The sequence below is a fragment of the Salvia miltiorrhiza genome, chromosome 2, assembly GCF_028751815.1.
Source record: "Salvia miltiorrhiza cultivar Shanhuang (shh) chromosome 2, IMPLAD_Smil_shh, whole genome shotgun sequence".
NCBI lineage: Eukaryota > Viridiplantae > Streptophyta > Magnoliopsida > Lamiales > Lamiaceae > Salvia > Salvia miltiorrhiza.
The window spans coordinates 47,252,379-47,273,399 of record NC_080388.1 but is presented as its reverse complement, the minus strand read 5'-3'; the positions used below and the strand labels follow the sequence as shown (position 1 = coordinate 47,273,399).

Here is a 21,021-nt window from a genome sequence, read left to right as displayed (position 1 = left end):
TAGATTTAGATTTTATACTACTACATACTATCTAATGACACGGTACTATATATCGAAATTCAAATATATATATATATATATATATATATATATGTGTGTGTGTATATATACAAAAGAACCAAACAAGATATCCCAACTAACTAAGAAGGAAAGTTAACAAAGAAGATTTCATAACTAAGAATATTTTCAAGACCATGCGAGGCAGATATTTGTCTTCCAAGCCATTAAGCCAACAGTTCTACATTTGCAGTAATATATAATATATAGAGAGAAAAGTATACCAGTTGTCTATTTTATAACCATCGTTGTTTAAACTATGTTAGTAATTTTTTATATATTGCGTTTATTTTGATTCTAACACCTCATAAATCGTATTAGCATCTGGTGAAGCCTTACACCAACACCTAATCTAAACACGTATAAAGGCGTCGAAGATCACCTGTGTTGTGGAAGAAAACGGAAGAAACTCGTAAACTCTTGCATACTCAAAACTTTAGAACACAGAACTTTCCTATTTCATTCAACCTAACGTCTGAAGAAGATTACAAGGGATATTTATAAGGAATTACAAGGGCAAAGGGTACATTCGACTTTCCACTACGACTCACGCACTCTTCATGCTGTGATACAAACGAGGGTCATTATCTAGAAAAATATTCCTTACTAACTAACTTTGCAGCTTTAAATACTACGTGCTCCGCACGACAGCACAAACTGGTATCATTCTTACCTGCGCAGGTCTCGTCTCCCTTAGTTCTCCTCACTTGTGTTTGGAGCCCATTATGTGATGTTGTCATTTCTTCAATCCCCAGGCAAGTTCCTTATTGATGATGGTGTTGTGCAATCGTCTGCGCAGGGGGCTCTCATCGTAACTTGGCCATTCACCTTCAAGTCTGCGCAGGCCTCCCCTCAACATAGCTTCGTCATTCGTCTTGAAGGCAGCGCATGTTGTTTCTTATCATAGCCCGGTCACTTGTTTTTCGGACAGCGCAGGTTTCCGTGTTTTGATTTATTGCCTTGTGATCATTACAAGCCTGCACCGTTAGTTTATTCATGCAAATTCATATATGCTCGTAGGCTCTGTGCTGATGAGATCATTACTCCTCACCAGCATCGTTATTAAATCTGTAAAATTATATGAAAATCTAAGTTCGATTTATTCCTTAAATCTAAAAATTAATCAGTCAATGGACCAAACTGGTATACATCTGGTTTGGAATTCGAAATAATAATATGATGCTTGGATTTATTATTTAAACTAAAGAGTAGATATCACAATTAAGCAGTTTGGTTTGTACATTTAGGGTGCGTTCACTTTGATGGATGAGAAAAGGAGGGATAACAAAAATTTATGCCTTTAAATATCTCATTTCTTATCTTACATTTTACACAAAAGAGAAGTTCACAATTTTTTCTTCCTTATTTTCACTTCAAGGAGGGATAATATTATCCCTCTATTTTGGTGTGATAATACTATCCCTCCTTGAAGTGAAAATAAAGAAGGAAAAATGATGAAATTCTCTTTTGTGTAAAATGTGGGATAAGAAATAAGACATTTAAAGGTATAAATTTTTGTTATCCCTCCATTTAGAGGGATAAAAAGTAAACACACCATATCATTTATACATAGTTGATATAATAATACACGAGGTTTAAATGAAAGCGATGGTTAACTTGAAAAATTCATCAAAAATCACGTGTACATATAATTAGAATTTTAACAGTAATTAAGATTGCTAAATGAAAAAAGATTGATTCATCAACAATCATCATTTTTTGGGTAGCAAATCAAAGTTGGTTAATCCTATTACGCCGCCATTCTTGTAAGAGTCTTTGGATTAGTAATCTCTTATTTTGAAAACAGATAAATATTTGAGGGAGTTGAATGCGTCCTTACATCTTACCTACCACAAATTATTCCTCAAAGACTTACCAACATATATTTATAACACTTATCATATTTGTATCTTTAATTAGAAGTATTTGTTTTATTAAATCCGACTGAATTGGACCCACAATTTTAACCATTTATCTACATCTCATAAACATTCGTTAGCTTCAGCCCATTTATCTAGTTGGGCTGGGCCCAAGGAGGAGTTACGAGCTGGAGCCTGTTTAGGTAAATTATGGCCTATCATTGTGAAAATATATGAGTTGTTTACGTTTTTCTCTTTTGAGTGACTGGATGAATGTCGATTGCTCAAAATTGTGATTATTCATTGGAATACGATTGAATTATCGAAATCAACTCTTGCATATTCATCATTTCAGTTCAACTGTTAATAAAAAAAATTGACGAATTTTTTGTACAAATAATTACTTATGTATTCAAATTTATCTCTTACAAAGTTACTTATTAATAATTATGTAAATTGAGATTGAAATTACACTTATTTTTACATTTAATATGATATATTGATTGGGAAAAAATAGCTTTTTTTTGTAAAAAAATTGGCCTGACAAACTAGGTTCAAAACCAAAGATCCATTAACAAGTGTGTGTGTGTTGACCTAGCGATAGGAGGTTAATGCTCAAAGGTCCTGAGTTCAAGTCCTTCATTATGTTGTTATAATATATAATAACTAACACTAAAAAAGATAATTAAAACTCATGTATTCAATTGAAAGAATTGTAGGATAATAATAATAAATATAAATTCCATAAGCCAATGAGGCCTAGCTCAAATGGCAAAGCTAAGGTGTATCGGTAGTTTTCTCACTTTTGTGTGGTGTAAAGGTCCCGCCTGCGTGCAGATAGTTTTTTCATTTGAATAGTGGTCTCATCTGCGCGCGGTAGTTTTCTTAACTTTTATGTGGTGTAGAGGTCACGCCTGCGTGTGGATTATTTATTTGATAATATATTAGATACCTCTTGTAATTCTCTAAAAAAAATTATATGAATTTCACTCGTAGATAGGTGTAGAGGTCTCGTCTGTGTGCGGGTTGTTTATTTGATTATATATTATAAATATTAATTCTCTAAAAAAATAAATATGAATTGCACCGGCAGATATTCTTATGTTAAAATATTAAGTGGACATCTAAATATAATGGATGTGACATCTCTCTATTAACAAACGTCAACATAACGAATCTGATTACCTATGTTTTCATGAAGAACACTTTAGAACCTTTTTGAGACCTTAATAAAATTCATCATCAGTGTAATCCTAAGAAAAAATAATCTCTTTTAATTGATGCTATGATTAACTGAAATTCCCCTTTAAAAAAATAACTGAAATTTTAGTTATTCTTCCAGTTTCCTCTTCTAAAAAAAAGTATAATATGATCTTCTAGATCTCCAAACTAATCTTTCATTTCCTTTTTCCTGCTGCGTGGTTCCGATATTGGACTTGAATTATCGAAAAATGAATTACGATATCAAAAAATAATTTAAACCGGCATAGATGTAATTGATATTCCCTTCCTCCCAAAAATAATTCTAGAAGGGGATGATATAAATTTTAATAAAAGTGATTGAATATATTATGCATTGAAAAAAGGTTTTATCTAAATAGTATTAATAATGATAATTAATTGTATTGTGAATGAAAAAATAAATCATTATGTGGTAAAATAGACAAATCCTTAATATATAATAGCAAAATAAATCTTATCTTATGTAGCATCGTATAATCACTCCATTCAAATTTTCCTCAATTCTCATTCATTCTTATCTATTTATATATTTTTAATCAATTTTTTACATTATAACAAAATAAATCTTATCCTACGTGGCATCGTATAATCACTCCATTCAAATTCTCCTCAATTCTCATTCATTCTTATCTATTTATATATTTCTAATCAATTTTTTACATTATAGCAAAATAAATCATATCCTACGTGGCATCGTATAATCACTTCATTCTAATTTTCCTCAATTCTCATTCATTCTTATTTATTTATATATTTCTAATCAATTTTTACATTTAAAAATTATTAAATAATTATATAAATTTCTAGATAAATTCTATACTATTAAATAATCGTATAAAACTATAGCAAAATAAATCTTATCCTACGTGGCATCGTATAATCACTCCATTCTAATTTCCTCAATTCTCATTCATTCTTATCTATTTATATATTTCTAATCAATTTTTACATTATAGCAAAATAAATCATATCCTACGTGGTATCGTATAATCAATTCATTCTAATTTTCCTCAATTCTCATTCATTCTTATTTATTTATACATTTCTAATCAATTTTCACATTTAAAAATTATTAAATAATCATATAAATTTATAGATAAATTCTATACTATTAAATAATCGTATAAAACTATAGCAAAATAAATCTTATCCTACGTGGCATCGTATAATCACTCAATTATAATTTTCCTCAATTCTCATTCATTCTTATCTATTTATATATTTCTAATCAATTTTTACCTTATAGCAAAATAAATCATATCCTACGTGGCATCGTATAATCACTTCATTCTAATTTTCCTCAATTCTCATTCATTCTTATTTATTTATACATTTTTGAGTGGTTTTTTTGCAAATAAAGAGTGTTAGTAAGGATAAAATATTAAAGAGGATGGTGGGACCATTGCCATAAAAGGAAAGTGACATAATCTTGGCGGACGCCCGATATAATAATTGTGACATAATCTTGGCGGACGGAGAGAGTATTAAATAATCATATAAATTTATAGATAAATTCTATACTATTAAATAATCGTATAAAACTATTAGATAAAGTCTGTACTATTAAATAATTGTATAAAACTATTAGATAAATCCAACATATCCATTTACATATATCCTATCCTACGTGGCATCATATATAATAGTGCAAAATAAATCTTATCCTACGTGGCATCGTATAATCACTCCATTCTAATTTTCATCAATTCTCATTCATTCATATTTATTTATATATTTCTAATCAATTTTTACATTATAGCAAAATAAATCATATCCTACGTGGCAATGGCATCGTATAATCACTCAATTCTCATTCATTCATATTTATTTATACATTTCTAATCAATTTTTACATTTAAATTCAGGTAAATTGATCACTTTTCTATTAATTTTATCCGATAAAAATTGATAGAAAAGTGATCAATTTACCTGAATGAACCGTTAGAACCGTCTATTTTTTTTCTTTTTTATTATGTAATTTATATTGTTTTATATGTATTGTTGTGTAAAATTTAATGAAATTTGCTTTAATAAAATAAAAGACACAAGAAAATATAACCGTCAGAACCGTCTATTTTCTTTTTTATTATGTAATTTATATTATTTTATATGTATTGTTGTGTAAAATTTAATGAAATTTGCTTTAATAAAATAAAAGACACAAGAAAATATAAATTCCATATACTTTATTTTCTAAATTGAACTTATAATTCAAAGTTACACCTTACAACTCTTATAAATACAATTTATAAATTACAACTTTTGGATGCTAAAATAAAATTAAGGCAACTTAGTTTGCAACTTGTAATTGGGGAACAAAAGAAATAAAGGAAATAGGACTTGAGCTTAATTATAACATTTAAGTTATAATTGAGTTGCCTACGTAACCCGAAGGAATCAAAGTCCACATAGTTCTCTTAGCTTCGTCTTACCTTTGGTAGCACCGCATAATCATGAAGTCTTCTACATGTCGAAGTCGAAGTCGTCATCGAAGTCTTCATCTTCGGTGTATTGAGATGACTCGCTCGCATCGGTGGTGTCGCCTTCGATCGTGGATATGGACAATAAATAGGCAATAAATCTTTAGTAGTCGTCTCAAAAACTTTAAGTAATTGAATAAGATCATAACATTCATCCCAATAAATAGGCAATAAAATCATAGAATTCACTTCACTTGCAAAAAATTTACTAATAAATCCTTAAATTGGTTGAGAAAAATTTACTAATAAATCTTTTTGTAGTGTAAAAGAAAACGAAGAGTAGTAGAGAAAAAGTGCAGAGAGATTTATATCAGTGAGAAAGAGTGTAGAGAGAGCTTTAATATAGAGAGAGTAATAGAGAGAGCAAAGAGATGATAGTTGCTGGTGTGAGAAAATGGTGGAAATTGGGGGGTATTTATAGGGTAAAGTCCGAAGGAAATTGGTGGAAATTTGGCTTCAAATTTGAATTTCAAATTAAAGCCTACACTATACTACACAATACACATACTGTGCCTACACATGCTGGCTGCTGCAAAGCTGAAAATCAGCATGCATGCAGCCAATTAAAGACTAAAAACGCATGGCATGCATGCAACAGCATGGATTCCCAGGCGGTTCTTAGACGGTTCCACGGTTCCCGGTTGTAACTGTGGAACCGTCGGTTCACGGTTCCAGCCCGATTTCAGCACAATTTCGACACGGTTTCCGGTTCCACGGTTCGGTTCTGGTTCGGAACCAGGAACCGACGGTTTGAAGAAATTAGAATAGTAACCAAACCGGCCGAGCACGGTTTCGATTTCAGTTCGGAATCCTATGGCACGGTTCCGGTTTCAAAACCGTCCCGAACGGTTCGATTTCACGGTTCGATTCCCAGTTCTAATTTTTTTGGCCATGTCTACATAACCCTAGATCTCAGATTTTTAACGGTAGATATGATTGACTGGAACGTTTTGTACACTCTCAAATTTTAGTATGGATATTTTTGTCCTTTCGCTCTTTTTTTTATAACTCTTTTAGCGTTTTTTTTTTATTTCATCGTTTTTACCTTGATGAGCTCATTGTATTCTTCCTTTCTCTGCGATTTATCGTTCTTTTCCATCCTCTGTGATTACTTGATGGGAATTCAGTGTACAGGTAAATATTCATATTTTTTAAGTTTAGACGCGATTTCATTTCGAATTGAATAATTTTATAGTTGCGATTTCATTGATCTACAATTTACTTAGTGGTTTATACATTAATTCTTTGAGATATACGTATTGGTATTGCTATTATTATATTCTATATTTATATAAAATTGATATAATTGAACTCAATTATCATATTTATAAATAGGGATATTTGCCATAAAATACACGAACTTTCAGTAAATTCTGTGTGATGCCCCGCTCTTTTAAATACATATTAAATTAAATATGTGCATAATTACTATATTTCTTGTGCATATATAATTATTAATGGAGATAATTTTATCTAGATAATATTATTTCAGCAAAAACCTGTATAAGAGATACAGAGTTGCGATTTAATATTTAGTCATGAATGAAACCAATAATTAAATTTATTGGTTTTACTATACGTTTGAGACTTTGTTTTACTAGTTTATTGATTTAATCAATAATGTTAGAATTTTAGATTTATAACCGATTTTATAAATCGTGTTATTTAAATCAAATTGCTAGAAATTTTAATTTGAGATCATATGCATAATAATTTTATTATTTCACGCTATATGTGTTTAGTATTAAGTCGCGAATTAATTCCGACTTTCATGTATTAAATCTCAAGTTAAGGGTTTAATTTATACGACGAGTATTTAATTAGCGAGAACTGGATAATTACTACAGACGAACTATGAAAAAAATTAGAACACGATGTATAGTCACATCAAAATCCTACACTATTCCACCTTTCCCTCCAACTCACCATTACTGCAGAAGATGTTTTTTTTCTAAAGTGAAGATTTCAGCAAATCTTACATTTTCAATCTAGCCGCAGCAAATCTTACATTTTCAATCTAGCCGCAGCAAATCCTACATTTTCAAAATTAGCCGACGTTCACTCACCTACTCCTACAAAATTTTCCATAGTCATAGATTTCATTGTCGCAGAGACCCATCTATAAATTCATCCAAACACTTCAGCTCTAAAACAAGCAAATTCTTAAACGCAGAGTTTTCTTTTGACAAGATTCGGTGAAGGTATTACTCGCAACTTTCTTCCTTTTCATACATAGCATTATCCAGAAATTCAACAAGAATGAGATCACATATGATTTTGTTTACAGTTTACAGAATTTGTATACGCATCAAAGCTTTCACAAGAAATCAGAATTAGAATTTGTATCTCACTAGGAATACAGAAAACCAAGTTTTCATTTCAAAATCAAGTCTTTACAGTTGAGTTTTCTGAAAATTATTCAAATTTACGAACCTATCGTGAGTGATAAAACGAGAGAGAAAGGATGGTGGATTGTCGGAGCTCTGCGACTCACGGCGACGGCGGCTCCGGGAGAGGCGGCTGCCGGGCTCTTACTGCCAACAGCAGCGGCCGGCGGCGGCGCTCCTCCAGCGAGCCACTGACCACCGGACGAGCCTGCAGCAACTCCAGGCCGCGACTCCGGCGAAGCAGCTGCAGTCGGCGGCGACTCCGGGCAAGCCAACGGCGGCGGGAGCTCCGAGCGAGACGAACGGCTGAAGGCCAGATCCGTCGACCTCAGGCGAAGAAGCAATAACTCCAGGCGACGGCGGCTTCACTGGCAACTGCCGGCGGAGTAGCGCGGCGGCGCGACGCCGGAATCAAGACGAGAGCGAGAGAGGGATGAGATGGGTGTGTGCGTTTTTTTTGTGTGTGTGCGTGAGTTTGTGAGGAAAAATGAGAGAGAAGAGTTTAATTGCTAATTGGGCCCCCAACTTTGGGCTAGTATTTTTTTTAAAAACAAAAACTGATTTGGGCCGATTTAACAAAAAAAAAATGAAATGGGCTCAAGTTTTTAATTAGACAAGTTTTAATTGATTAAACTGTTAATCTGAATTATGGTGTTAATTAGAATGGATTAATCCATTAATGAGACTTATTGTCTTTATTATGGATTAATCTAGATGAGAATTATTTATAAATGAAATCATTTTCTTAAATCAAATTTCTTAGCTCATTAACTATTTTCTTAAATGGATTTTATGAATAAATCAAATTAGTATTTATTTGGATTGAATATATTGAGTTATTAATTTAATTTATTAACTTAGCTTTTGGAGTTAATTGGATTAACTCTAAATTATCTACGAAGGTATTAAATATCCTAAGTTGGTATGATTAATGAGAATTTTAAATCCAGCTCATTAATCAAAGTCTTTAACTTAGTTTCATTATTTAATCTTCTGGATTATTAATAAAACTACTTTGGTTAGTACCTTAGAATAATAAGTTCTCCATTAATAAGGACTTCATAGTAAAAATGCATTCTCATTAATTGAAGATTCCTGAATGTCTTACCTTGAATTCTCATAATAAAAGGTCAAGCGTGGGAGTCAGTGCTATCGAAAGAATCACTGTCTTAGTAGCGAAACACTGCAACCAGGTAGGCATTACTTTCATATATATCAAATGAGTTTCATTTACAGTTGAACAATTATTTCATTGCAAAATCCTTGAACTGAAAGTTATTTTAAGTATTGTCTTGCCATAAAATGTTTAAATTTCAGTATGATATCTATCTGATGTGGCTTTGCCATGTTATGTAATCAAATTCGGGTCCTGAGCAGTTGATAGCTATCCTGCCTTGGCTAGTGTACACCAGTGACCGTGAGTCATCTAGCGGGTTGGCCGGTCAAGTGACCGTGAGAGGTGGCCACCTCTCCGGCACACAGATTCAGATATGATAGATTACAAAAGAACTTAGTCTGATCAGACGAACTTTAGAATCACAAATGAATTTAGTATGCTTAGGGCCTTTTTAAGTAAAAACCTTTGGTTATACTATTGAAATGGCATGACAATTTACAGTTATTATGTATGTATATGATTTTCGGCATATGTCTACTGAGTACTTTGTACTCAGCCCTGCATGTATTTCTAAATGTGCAGGTTGAGCAGTGATGAGTGATGATGAGGTGTCGTGCGGAGCTTTGTCATATTTACTAAATAAACTCTTGGCGATACATGTCTTCATACATGTATCACGTTCTATTTCCGCTGCGAACACTCAGTTATGATGCATATTATCCTATTATGTTGGATTATCAAATCAAGTTATTGTATAAACACTTAAATCGGATACTCTTGACCGATTACTCGCTCTTATCTATTTATGTGTGTCTTTTTCTCATATGATGTCTCAATCTTAGTTCAATTCCTTTATTATTATTTATCACCCCTTTCTGTCCCCTCTCCTAATTTCCCTTCCCTAGTCACGGTTTCCCGGCTTACCTACCCTTAGTTAAGTCCGGTCGTGACAGAATGGTATCAGAGCAGTTCGTTTGCTCTGAACCCAAGAGTTATCCCAAAATTTATTCTTTACTGAATACTAGTGTTAGAAAGGTCAGTTGACAAAAGCTCAGCACCTCATCACAACATCCTGCTCAACAGAGAAACAGAGGTAAATATTTATTAAATGTTGAGAAAGTTGTATTTTCAAATGTTTGTACAAATGCTTAAATCTCATGCTATATGATTGAGTAGATTCCTTGATGAACTTAGATGCGTTAATGTTTGATCACTCTTACAAAGAACATAGAAGCAAAACATATACATGAGTTTAGTTATCATTCACTACAGTTGAAGTGAAAAACACAATAGAAGAAAGAAAACCAGGCGTCACTCGAGGATGTATAAAGATAGAGACATGACGGAGCGTGTCACTCATGATGATACGGGCATAGTTCGAATTGTTCAAACATATCAACTATTGCCTTACCCAATAAATTTATTTATTATATAGCTCGTAGTGACAAAAGTGCATTGAATGATTTACTATTTGTGCAATGAGTTGAATCTCTTTCAGCCCTTAAAATTTCAATACATATGTAAGTATTGGGATTATGACTGCATGATCTAGGACTTGTGAATTATTAATTATGCATAAGTCAGAGATTAAGACCAATATTACTTATGATATGATCACGACTTGTGTTGTTAATACATGAGAGTAATTAGAAACCTACTGCTATAATAACTTATTATGAGTTTAATTATAGAACGTCATTCTTTCAAAGATGGCAAGAACACGACGCACCGCTAGAAAGCAAATGACGAGGCGACCAAGTCCTGAAAGTATCCTCAGGGAATACCGAACCTACACACGTTGTTGGGGAGATGACCTAGGAGAGTTCCTCGCCCATTATTATCGACTGTGGAAAGCTGCACATCCCCATGGAGCCACTGGTTATGACGGGATCATGCGCTTGATCTTATTACTTCCACCAGACTGGCAAGGATGGGCTACAGAGCTCGCAGGTGACTACGTACACACTGCTGAAGAGTCGTTTGATCCAGAAGGCGATTTTCCACGGTTCATCGCAGCAATTCACTACACCTATGATGCCTTTGGCAGAGCATTCAGGGGACCATATATGAGGCCAGGAGACCTTGCTCCTGTCGGAGTTCGTCCAGAAGAAGGAACCCCACTTATTCATACTCAGGCTCATATAACAACGGATCCACCCATCCCAGTGCAGAGTGTTTCCCCACAACTGTCTGTTCTCGGTCGTCGATGCCGAAACGACTTCGAGGCCGGGACATCACGTCCAAAAACCCAAAGGGAAGAGACGCCACCACCCCAATCACCAGTTGGTACACCCCCGATACAGCCACCTCCACCAGGGGAAGAGGACCCCATTTACAGTGCGGCCATGAAACAATTAGAAGAAGTCTTGCGTCAAGCACGCGAACTTATTGATAAGGGCAAAGCCCTGGCATGCACTGACAATGATGAAGGTGAGATCTTGCGCCAGGCACTCAAGACTGCTGAAAAGGGGAAAGCTCCAGCCCACGATGACACTGGGGGAAGTAGGAAGAAAACTCCAGGCAAGGCGAGTTGGAAGCCACTACCTGCTTGTCACACCCCAATTCTTGAATGAATAAATATAATCGAGGTGCAACTAATTCATAGAAATAAACAAGGAACAACCTTGTTAAAACCCGAATATTAAGATAACGAGTCGGGCTAGGCCCCTTTGGATCACAAGTTTTGTTTCATGTTTCTAACAACCGACGTTCATTAACATAAAACTAGATATTTTAAATTGAAGCTCGACATGAAGTCATCTTAGGTTGAGAAAACAAAAGGTGTATAAGAGTTACTACTACAGCGGAAGTCTATATAGAGATTGAACCCTAGCCTCAGCTCAGTCCCGTCAACACCGGCCAGCCAACCTGAAAACATTTGAAAGTAATTTTGGGCTAAGTACTAATGTACTCAGTGGGCATGCATTTTCATAAACATTTCATATTTTCGTAAAGACAGTTTATCCAATCATACTTGACATGACTTAGAAGGTTTTAAATTGAAAGAACTTCTAAGCATGTTAAAATAATTTCTTTCATTTGTGCGCACATGTCACACTCCCTTTCCGTTACTCGCTGTGATCCCGGACCTTTTAGCCACCGACGGATCCATTTCTCCCATTGCACTTGCCCTGAGGACGTAACTCAGACAAGTTGAATTGACCTCGGGACACTACCCAGGCAGGCCTTACATGATACATGCTCCGGAACACATCCAGCCAAGCACCCTTATAACGCCTCTTAGTTAGTGCCCGATGGAGATCAACCCACCAGGTCAGCTAACGAGTGTACACAATTCTCAAACAACGTGTTAGGTCATAAGAGAACCTCAATTGATTAACTTTGCGAGCCTTAAACAGAGCATAGTGCACATAAACATTTTATTGGATAAACAGTTTTCATTTCATTAAATAAATAATTTGCATTTAAATGAAACATTTAGAGCTTAATAACTCAATAATACTTTATACATTTGGAAAGTAAGCCCACCTGGATAGGCAAAGCCTGAAGATCATAATCATATAAACTCATCTTGGGAAAGCAGTGCTAATCCCCTTGGTCCACAAAGCCTACAAGAAATTCTATCCTTAATAGGTCTCATGAAACTAATCTTAATGTCTTTGTGGATGTACTAAACATACTTGATTCATCACGCCGGGTTTCCAGAATTAGTAAATAAATAATTGAAAACTAAATTCTTGAGTTAAGGACACCAACAATATTCTTACTCGATTTTCTCAAATAATTAGATTTATAAATAAACCAATTAAATCATGAATGCTTTTACTCACAAAAATACTTGATGCAAATCATCTCATGCTTAATAATATTAATATTATTATGCAAATCATTCTTTAAATTAATCACACAAGTCCAACATTTTAAATAAAGGCCAAGCCTAACAATTAAATATAGGCAGCCCAAACATTTGCATCCAAGTTTTAAATAAAACAAAGAGGCCCATCTAAAATAAATTTGCAGCCCATCATTGGGCTCAAAATAATTAGGGCAAAGCCCAAACCTTTTCTTCTCTTTAAAAAAAAATACCCACACACACAAAACACATGAACACACACACAAACACACGCACACACTCACACACTCTGCGCCGCAGCACCCCTCCCCCCATTCTTTATTCTCCGGCGGCGGTAGCGTCGCCGGCACCGCGTGCCCGGTCGTCGCCGCCCTCTCGCCCCTCGACCTCTCCCCTGTCTCTCTCCAGCTCCGACGAAATGTCAGCGACAGCCACCACTCCGCCTCACACCTCTCACTGCTCCGCCCCTCTCCCTCTTTTTCTTCAACGGCGAGGAGCGTCGCCGTTCCCACTGCTCTGGCGACGACACAGCCGTAGGCCGCGCCTCCGCCCTGCAAAAACCTTAGCTTCTCTAAACCACTGACAACCCTCCTTTCCTTCTCTCGATTTTGGCAAGCGAATTGGCCGGTGAGGCCAACCACGGCACACCCAGCATCATCTTTCTCTCACTGGCTCAACGACAGTCACCGCCGCCCGGATTTCAGACGACAGTGCCGCCCCTGTCTCCCTCTCTCTCTCACCGTCCTCGGCCCGGCAGCAGCGGTAGAGCCGCCGTGCCGTGCCTCTCTCTGTCTCGCAGCCCTCTCTCTCACCTCTACACATTCCGGCCGACAGTGGCGCCGAGCCACCGCCTTCTCCAGCCCGACTCTACTCCGGTGACAGCAGCGGAAGCTACCACTACCGGTCTCCCTCCATTCTTCCCTCTGAGCGGACAACTCACAGCCAAACCACCCTCCAGCTCAAGTCACACAAACACAGAAGCCCCAACATAAAGGGAAAATCATGCTTCAAGACTCCACTTTTTATTTCACAAATTCATGCTTTTCATATATGTATGCAAACATTTGTATATGCGAATATAAATATACATTGTATCCGAGTAAAGTATGAGGCATAATTGAAAGATTGAAGTGAGGTGGAACCTTGAGTGAGTTTGAATGTGGCTGATAGTTGGATTTGATTTTCTGTTGTATGGTTGAATCTCAGTGGGCGGCAGTTCTTGCATTTGAGTTTCTTTTTTTGTGAAAATTATTTGTGTGAAATGGAAGAACTTTTCTTGTCAAAGTAAATGGCTTCACATAGACGTCAAGGTGGATTAGCTTTTCAAGGAAGATGAGAATAGTGAAAGCTACGTGGATGAATTCTTTTCACAAATTTCCTAATCACAAACAAGAAAATATCTACATGTTTAATGAAGTAATTGGGCTCGATGAATTGATTGGATTTAATGGGCTCAATGGGCTTCATCTTCACTACTCAATAACAATAAAAAAAAACTTAAGGCCCAAATATAAAATCAAAGCCCAACACACATAAATAATTAAAGTCCAACATAGACTTTAATTTAAATCTTATAAAAATCAATACTAATTATATGTAGAATATTTCACATACTTATTTTTAAATTAATATGAAATGCACAAGAATTTAAATGACTTAAATATTCATAAAAAAAATTTGTAAATCATTCTTGTTGGAATTAAATATATATTCATTTTCTTTTATCCGGCGTAAATCATCTTGACTTCTAAGTTCAAAATTTATTCTTCTAAACTTAGTAGGAAAAGAACGGGGTATTACATCCCTCCCTCCTTAAAAAAAATTCCGTCCTCGGAATTGCATATCTTAGTATTCTAGCTTGGGATACTAGACTTTCGTTTCGTTCGCTTCTTACGTGGCCTTTTCCATTATAATGGTTCCATTACAAGACGAGAACAACTTTCTTGTTCCGTAAAATTTGAACCTTGCGATCAAGTATCTTTGACTAGTTTCTCTTCATAACTTGAGCCCTGGGCTAGGACTACTCATCTTGCTTAATCATATGCTTTGGATCAAACATATACTTTCTTAATTGCGAGATGCAATACGTATTGTATACATCCACAATGCTTGGTGGCAAAGCCAGCTTATAGGCTACAAGGCCTAACTTAACTAGGATCTCAAAAGGTCATATATAGTGGGGGTTGTATTTACCTCTCTTTCTAAACGTATAACTCATTATGGGGGAGAAACTTGAGGAAAACTCGATCCTCAACATTGAATTGTACTTCGATCAGCGTTTATCGGTTTAAGACTTTATCCATCTTGCTTCTTTGATTCCTTGTTTGATGTGGTCGACTTTCTTGGCCATTCTTGATGCTAGTTTCAAATCTAAAACTTTCTTTCACCCATTTCATCTCAGTAAAATGGTGATTGACATTTCCTGCCATACACAGTCTTAACTTGCTGAGAGCGAGACATCATTGAACAAATGATGCTACATCTCTTTTCATTTCTTTTCTTTCCAGAAAAATTTTCCTCAAAATTTCTGGTACATTCCCATGCTCTTTTTCCTTCTTGTGTAGCATACATAGTCTTTCACTAAACATTGATGTATTTCCTCTACCTTGTCACTCCTTTTGTTCCACTTATCCTTGGGGCGAGATACATTTTCTTACCAATATCTATTTTCCTTCTTGTGCCTTCACAACTATTTCTCGTAAATTAAAAGTCAGTTATCTGTGCAGCTACACAACTTGATAATGCCTCCAAATGAAGAACAATTCTTATGCTGAATGGGATAGGGTCGCCAATCAGTTATCCTTGTGTGGCACTCAAAATCTTTATCTTAGCCAGTTTCGACTCATGGCGTCTGTTGTCGCCTTTTGCTTTCTTAAGTCGTGTTCGATGGTACAATCCAAAACTTTTACTAGTTCGAGTCATCTTTGTTGACTTGAGCTCAAATTCTTTTACTCGGAAAATACTTCAAATTCTTGTGATCGGTAAAGATCTCACTCTTAGCTCCGTAGAGATAGTGTTTTCAAATTCTCGATGCGTGCACAATAACAGCGATTCCTAAGTCATAAGTCGGGTTATTCAACTCACGTGGCTTTGATCACCAAGATACTTATGTTATCACTTTGTTTTTGAACTTGTATCAAACTCAATCTAGTCTCAACTTTCAGTTACGTGCGCAATTCACGAATCCTTCTTTATCTGATTGGCATTCAATGGTGCTTCTCATTTTTCGATTATTTCTACTTGGCAGGGTTCCTCTTGTTTCCTTCAGTTAACACGATGAGTTTGTGAAACTTCACTTCTTTCAATTGGGTCAAACGAGCCATCCGTCCTTGAGAGATGGTATCTATTCTTATGAGCTTGCTTCAACTTCTTATAATCAATACACATCCTTAGTGTATCATTTTTTTTTCTTTTGACATCTCGAATTAGTGTTCCCCATAGTGACATACTATGTTGCATGAAACTAAGTCTGGTGAAAATTTGGTAATTCATTGGAAAAAAATATCTTTGTACTCTCAAATCAGTTGAACTTCCTTAATTGTTTCCTTCGTCCTAAGTCTGCTTCTCAGATTGACTAGGGAATTCTAACATCAAACTTTTCTCATCATCTTGGTAACTTTCACTTCAAAGATAAATGGCACTCCTTCTGCCATGTAAACTCATTTCCTCATTTCCAATGATTATTTAATGTGGGTTTCTAAGATTCCATTGTGGTGGTGTACATATCTTGTTTGTGCGTGAACGTTTTCCTTATCTATTTGTTGTAGTGACTCGGTGGTGAGAGTCTCGCTCATTGCTTGTTCCTTCGTAATACTCCCTGGTTTACTAGGGGAATTGAACATCTCATGACGCGATTCATTTACGAACTCCTCTATGCATTTCTTATTATTGTCCACCATGTGTGGAGCTTGTCTTGACAATTGGTTGAAAACTTTGTCATACATACTATTTGCTCCGGCTATCTGCTTGGGATTCTAGAAGTCACTTTGTTTCTACCGGTTGATGGTCGAAAGGCAGCTCGATGCTTAGTGTAACTTTCAAATTGTGAAAACTAATGACAAACTGAGTAATTCTAATTGCTACTATACTTATCGTGAAAAAAGGATATTCTATTGTGACAACTATATAGTATGAGTCTATATATTGATATGACACTCTACCTCAAGATCAAAAATCTTAATTGACAATCACCAAGATCTTAGTCGTGTGGGCTGGCCAGACCCAGCACAACGAATCACTCAGTCAAATGGGAGCTTCGCCCCCAATCATGTCAACTTCTTATCTCATATAAAGCTCTAAGTCAACTTCTAACTTAAAGCACTTACTATCAAGTACTTCATCATAAGTCATTGATACCATAAAAATCCATTCTATGCCGTTCTAGAGAAGCTATCACGACTAACATTCTCAAAGCATTCTTGGGTGGTACTCAAACGATTTGTAAGAGGACCCATCATTCTATTCGTATAGGCATGAACCTAAAACGATAACATAAAACTTTCTCATTCATTCATACATACATACTTCTGTTTCTTTTGAAACCTTAAATATATATGGACATTTAAAGTCCCTTTCATGAAAACTTTGCTTGTGCCGGAAAGATTCAAGGAATCTAACTCGACCATACATACATTGATTCGTTAAGGGCTCGGGTAGTCCCAAACACGAAATAACATTCATTGAGTCGTTATGGGTTCGGGTAGTCCCAAACACGACACTTAGCTGGGTTATATGAGTCGGAGACCCAAGATAACAATATGAAAGCGATTAGCAATTCATAACTTATAACATATGGAAAGCGATAAGCAATTCACATAGCATCATAATCATAAGGCGCACATTTTCTTAAAAACTTTCATAACTTCAAATCTATATATATGTATATATATATTTTTTTGAAACTATTATCGTACCTTAGTTGTGGCAGTGTGACGGTGAGCTGAGGGTTACTGACATTCTTAGAAGTCTAGAGATATTATTCTAGACTCAACATCAAAAAGCTTATGGTTATCAGAAACATGAAAGGAAACTCATGCTCTGATACCATTCTGTCACACCCCAATTCTTGAATGAATAAATATAATCGAGGTGCAACTAATTCATAGAAATAAACAAGGAACAACCTTGTTAAAACCCGAATATTAAGATAACGAGTCGGGCTAGGCCCCTTTGGATCACAAGTTTTGTTTCATGTTTCTAACAACCGACGTTCATTAACATAAAACTAGATATTTTAAATTGAAGCTCGACATGAAGTCATCTTAGGTTGAGAAAACAAAAGGTGTATAAGAGTTACTACTACAGCGGAAGTCTATATAGAGATTGAACCCTAGCCTCAGCTCAGTCCCGTCAACACCGGCCAGCCAACCTGAAAACATTTGAAAGTAATTTTGGGCTAAGTACTAATGTACTCAGTGGGCATGCATTTTCATAAACATTTCATATTTTCGTAAAGACAGTTTATCCAATCATACTTGACATGACTTAGAAGGTTTTAAATTGAAAGAACTTCTAAGCATGTTAAAATAATTTCTTTCATTTGTGCGCACATGTCACACTCCCTTTCCGTTACTCGCTGTGATCCCGGACCTTTTAGCCACCGACGGATCCATTTCTCCCATTGCACTTGCCCTGAGGACGTAACTCAGACAAGTTGAATTGACCTCGGGACACTACCCAGGCAGGCCTTACATGATACATGCTCCGGAACACATCCAGCCAAGCACCCTTATAACGCCTCTTAGTTAGTGCCCGATGGAGATCAACCCACCAGGTCAGCTAACGAGTGTACACAATTCTCAAACAACGTGTTAGGTCATAAGAGAACCTCAATTGATTAACTTTGCGAGCCTTAAACAGAGCAGAGTGCACATAAACATTTTATTGGATAAACAGTTTTCATTTCATTAAATAAATAATTTGCATTTAAATGAAACATTTAGAGCTTAATAACTCAATAATACTTTATACATTTGGAAAGTAAGCCCACCTGGATAGGCAAAGCCTGAAGATCATAATCATATAAACTCATCTTGGGAAAGCAGTGCTAATCCCCTTGGTCCACAAAGCCTACAAGAAATTCTATCCTTAATAGGTCTCATGAAACTAATCTTAATGTCTTTGTGGATGTACTAAACATACTTGATTCATCACGCCGGGTTTCCAGAATTAGTAAATAAATAATTGAAAACTAAATTCTTGAGTTAAGGACACCAACAATATTCTTACTCGATTTTCTCAAATAATTAGATTTATAAATAAACCAATTAAATCATGAATGCTTTTACTCACAAAAATACTTGATGCAAATCATCTCATGCTTAATAATATTAATATTATTATGCAAATCATTCTTTAAATTAATCACACAAGTCCAACATTTTAAATAAAGGCCAAGCCTAACAATTAAATATAGGCAGCCCAAACATTTGCATCCAAGTTTTAAATAAAACAAAGAGGCCCATCTAAAATAAATTTGCAGCCCATCATTGGGCTCAAAATAATTAGGGCAAAGCCCAAACCTTTTCTTCTCTTTAAAAAAAAATACCCACACACACAAAACACATGAACACACACACAAACACACGCACACACTCACACACTCTGCGCCGCAGCACCCCTCCCCCCATTCTTTATTCTCCGGCGGCGGTAGCGTCGCCGGCACCGCGTGCCCGGTCGTCGCCGCCCTCTCGCCCCTCGACCTCTCCCCTGTCTCTCTCCAGCTCCGACGAAATGTCAGCGACAGCCACCACTCCGCCTCACACCTCTCACTGCTCCGCCCCTCTCCCTCTTTTTCTTCAACGGCGAGGAGCGTCGCCGTTCCCACTGCTCTGGCGACGACACAGCCGTAGGCCGCGCCTCCGCCCTGCAAAAACCTTAGCTTCTCTAAACCACTGACAACCCTCCTTTCCTTCTCTCGATTTTGGCAAGCGAATTGGCCGGTGAGGCCAACCACGGCACACCCAGCATCATCTTTCTCTCACTGGCTCAACGACAGTCACCGCCGCCCGGATTTCAGACGACAGTGCCGCCCCTGTCTCCCTCTCTCTCTCACCGTCCTCGGCCCGGCAGCAGCGGTAGAGCCGCCGTGCCGTGCCTCTCTCTGTCTCGCAGCCCTCTCTCTCACCTCTACACATTCCGGCCGACAGTGGCGCCGAGCCACCGCCTTCTCCAGCCCGACTCTACTCCGGTGACAGCAGCGGAAGCTACCACTACCGGTCTCCCTCCATTCTTCCCTCTGAGCGGACAACTCACAGCCAAACCACCCTCCAGCTCAAGTCACACAAACACAGAAGCCCCAACATAAAGGGAAAATCATGCTTCAAGACTCCACTTTTTATTTCACAAATTCATGCTTTTCATATATGTATGCAAACATTTGTATATGCGAATATAAATATACATTGTATCCGAGTAAAGTATGAGGCATAATTGAAAGATTGAAGTGAGGTGGAACCTTGAGTGAGTTTGAATGTGGCTGATAGTTGGATTTGATTTTCTGTTGTATGGTTGAATCTCAGTGGGCGGCAGTTCTTGCATTTGAGTTTCTTTTTTTGTGAAAATTATTTGTGTGAAATGGAAGAACTTTTCTTGTCAAAGTAAATGGCTTCACATAGACGTCAAGGTGGATTAGCTTTTCAAGGAAGATGAGAATAGTGAAAGCTACGTGGATGAATTCTTTTCACAAATTTCCTAATCACAAACAAGAAAATATCTACATGTTTAATGAAGTAATTGGGCTCGATGAATTGATTGGATTTAATGGGCTCAATGGGCTTCATCTTCACTACTCAATAACAATAAAAAAAAACTTAAGGCCCAAATATAAAATCAAAGCCCAACACACATAAATAATTAAAGTCCAACATAGACTTTAATTTAAATCTTATAAAAATCAATACTAATTATATGTAGAATATTTCACATACTTATTTTTAAATTAATATGAAATGCACAAGAATTTAAATGACTTAAATATTCATAAAAAAAATTTGTAAATCATTCTTGTTGGAATTAAATATATATTCATTTTCTTTTATCCGGCGTAAATCATCTTGACTTCTAA

At 36.2% G+C, this 21,021-nt stretch overlaps 1 long non-coding RNA gene across 1 annotated transcript; it reads right to left on the bottom strand.

Moving 5' to 3' along the window:
- Nucleotides 1-11,740: 11,740 nt before the first annotated feature.
- On the bottom strand, nucleotides 11,741-20,848 carry LOC131011768 (uncharacterized). Its single transcript, XR_009097104.1, has 5 exons — nucleotides 20,413-20,848; nucleotides 18,946-19,025; nucleotides 14,099-18,324; nucleotides 12,632-12,711; nucleotides 11,741-12,010 (listed from the first exon to the last, which is right to left on the bottom strand). It is a non-coding gene; the product is annotated as an uncharacterized LOC131011768 (long non-coding RNA).
- Between the last annotated feature and the right edge of the window lie 173 nt (nucleotides 20,849-21,021).